Here is a 3,857-nt window from a genome sequence, read left to right as displayed (position 1 = left end):
TGAGCTTAAGAAGTCCTGGGCAAGTTTGGCCCTTTTGATTTACTGACTCCAACTCCTTGCACATTTCTTTGTAATATTTTACTTTGTCATCCCACGCTATTTGAGAAACAAAGCTTTGTGAAGAAGAATGTGGCATCAGAATTGGAGAAATACTGATCAACAACCTGTGTTATATAGATTACACAACCTTGCTTTCTGAAAGTGAAAAGGACTTGAAACATTAACTGTAAAAGATCAAAGATTACAGTCTTCCCTATGATTACATCTCAACATCAAGAAAACAAAAGTGATTCCTAACTCAATATCAATATCATAATAGAAGGAGAAAGAATTGAAGGTCTGAATTATTTCATCTGGCTTTGATCCACAATCAACATCCATGATAATAAGAGTTAAGAAATCAAAAGAAATGTTGCACTGGGAAAATCTGTTTTCAAGCACCTCTTCAAAAGATTAAAACTCAGTAGTGTCTGTTTAAGGACCAGGGTGCACTTGATACAAGCCAAGATCTTTTTAGTAACTTCTTATACATATGACAGTTGGACAATGAATAAGGATGACAGAAGAAAAATCAATGCCTTTGAGTTATAACATTGGAGAAGAGTACTGATTATCCCATCAACCGCTAAAGAGATAAACATGTCTGTCTTGGAGAAAGTGCTTCTAGGATGTTCATTACAGGCAAGGATAATGAAACTTTATCCCACAGATGTTGGGTATGTTGCAAGGAGGGGCCAGTCCTTGGAAAAGGGCATCATTCTGGAAAAGGTCAGAAAGATGGGAAGAACCCCAACAAGATGGATTATAACAATGGGTTGAAGTATATCAGATCATGAACATGGTGAAGGATAGGGCAAGGCCCAGATCTGTTGTTCATAGGGTCCCTATGAGTCATAATTGACTCAATGGCACCTAACACCACCAACATATACATATGTATAAATGAACTTTCACAGCCTAGTGGGGAAAGAGGTGTGCTGCCAACCCAAAGACAGAGGTGTTGTAGGGGAAAGGTGAGGAATCTCTTCCAGTGTGGTTTATAATCAGTGTGATTTAAAATTCACTGGATGGTTAGTTATGAGTTGCTCCTTACTTGATGGCAAGGATTCAGACTTTGGTTTTTGTAAATACACAAATCATATATAGATTATTGGGGTTTTGTGTCATTTCATCAATCAAGGTTCATAGTTACCCGCCCCCCACTGTTATCCTGGGGAACTAGGGAGTCACACAGCTTTCCAACACATGGAATAAAATCTGCCTATTAGCTGGGAAGAGGGGGAATCCATTATTTTAAATTAAATTACTCATTGTTCAGGGATGAATTTCAAGGAGAATAGAAAGATGAAGAAACAGGGCAGCAAAGTCGTGAATTGAAAAAATAAATAACAAACAAGGTTCAATAACATTTAAAAGAAAAAAAGACTTTATTTGAAGGGTAGAAATGTCTCTGGGAAAGCAAGTCCTTTTTTTCTCATAGCCCTAACCCAACATATAGGATGTGGTCAATAAAGAGAAAGAGCAAGTTTTCTTGGTCGAGAGAGAGTTCTAGAGAGTTAAAGAAAAAAACCACACCAAAACAGGAAGACTCTCGTCAAGATGGATTAGCATAGTCAATTAACATAGCTGAATTTAATAGAAACAAAGATTATGAAGATGATGCAGGATCAAGTAATGTTTTATCCTGTCATATATGAGGTCTTTGTGACTTGAAATTGACTCAACATCACCAAATAGTAGCAGCAACAACAACCAAGAGAGCCTGGTACAAAGATGTGGAATCAAGAACTCTTGAGCCACTTCGGAAAGTAAAAGTAAGTCTTCCTTTTATTGACCAAATTTAGTGACTAACATTATTATACATCAAAATCCCAAAGTAGTAATTTGAAGGAGGTTTTGTTCAGTTATTTTGACATAAACTTCATTCTGCACTGTGAATTGAATGCGCTTGCAATCTTTCTCCTAAAATGGAGTCATACAATTGGCGTAATAGTGATCTTTCATTCAAATTTACATCCTGATCTTTCCATTCAAGTGACACCATTTCAAACATGTGTTCTCTGAGTGTGTTTGATCGTGCACTCAATTGCTCTAATGTCTCTTCTTCCTTAAAAGTGGAGGGTGAACATGTTATTGCAGGGTCAATGTCGTTGTTCATTCTCCTCTGCCAGCCAGAAGTGGAGGAGGATAGAGTGCCCAAGCTAACAAAGCAGAACAGTGTACAATTTCAGCTGCCCTTGGGAAAACTGGTGTTAGTGTACCACATGAGGGCCCTTAAAAAGGTTGTAGCCAGTCTTGCTCAAAATAATCCTGGTGTAGACTTTGAGGCAATGCTTGTTGAGGCCTTATTGGAGCACGAGATCTAGAGTGTAGATCAAAGCCTTGTAGGAGTCCTAGGCCAAGAGTGTAGGTGAAAAGCAAGGTGAGGAGGCAGAAATAAAGATAAAAAATAAAGACAGATTTATTAGAATAAGTGTATTTCTAAACAGAAGAGCCTTTACTCCTCCTAAAAGAAAGTAATAGAGAAGGCAGAGTGTCACTGAGGTTGAAGTTGTGTTTATGACTTCCTCACCTAGGCATAACTTGAGGTCTCGAGTATGGGCCAATGAGACATTGTCATAGAGATTTCAAACTGTAGTGGGTGGTTCTTATGACAGTTCTCTGATGTCACTCATGCACATAATACACTAATTACACACATGTCAGATAGGATTTTTGGTTTTGATGGCTTGTTTTTCATGAGGCATGAACTTCTGCCTCCCTATCTCATTGGTTCTGACTGTAAGAAATTTGTCTCAGAATCTAACACATTCAAAGAGAGCCTTGGACCTGGGGTCAGTGCAAAAATAAGGATGAGAAGAGAAGGTACACTTGGGCAGGAAATTTGTTGTCACATTTTCCATACTTCAATTGCTAATAAGAACTAGATAATGATGGCAGAAGTCTTTTCGGGAAATAATTATGATATTGGTAATGACTCATACTGGGGAGATAAATCCAGTATGTAGCCGTACTTAAGTATAAGAAATTCTTATTACCTCATTCGTCTACTAATAAGTGTGTCTTTGGAGGGTCTTTTGAATATTATTGATATGGTGAGTGATAAAAGAAGACTCTTATTGCCTGAAAACAAGGAATAATTTACTTTCATTATAGTACATCCATTTGGAGATATCCAATTTACATGAAAGATGGAATCAGGGTTCAGGAAAGTTTCCTTTTATGATGAAGGAGTCATGGCCTTGCTAATATTTTAAAATTCAACATTATGAAGTGATTTTAGCTGTTTTCTTCTGTGTAGGTATGATTTCAGCTTCAAAAGCTAATTTAATACAATCCATATTTGTACTGTCCTTTCCTTTGACTTTGAAGGATAGTTGATCTCAATTTAGAATTTATTGATTATGTATCTGATAGAAACAATTCAAACAAGAGTCCCAACTTCATGCGGCATTTTCAGTCTCATAAAAAAATGTAAACCAAAGTATTACTTCCCTGCAATTGTGAGCTGAGGGGGAGTGAGTACACACGGCATCTATCTTATCTTTTTTACTCTTTTTCCATTAGAAAGATTTACTGAAAAAATTTTTATTTTCTGCCTTATAGCATAGTGAGTGTGTTCTTACATTCCTCCTAAATTAGTGACTAGAGAGAGATAATCTAGCAGAGAATAGCTACTCTTCTATTGGGACACACATCTAGATTTCCCAGTCTCCTTACACTTATGACCACCTGACTAGGCTCTAACCAATAGTATGTAAGTAGAAATATCCCATTTTCCTAAACTCGGTCATAAATCCTCCCACATGAATTCCTCCATATTTAGAATCAATGCAATCCTGCAAGCCCCTTTCAGA

The sequence above is a fragment of the Elephantulus edwardii genome, unplaced genomic scaffold (genome assembly GCF_000299155.1).
Source record: "Elephantulus edwardii isolate Elephantulus edwardi_28Jun2011 unplaced genomic scaffold, EleEdw1.0 scaffold00008, whole genome shotgun sequence".
NCBI classification, from domain to species: Eukaryota; Metazoa; Chordata; class Mammalia; order Macroscelidea; family Macroscelididae; genus Elephantulus; species Elephantulus edwardii.
Note: the sequence above shows the minus strand (reverse complement) of the source record.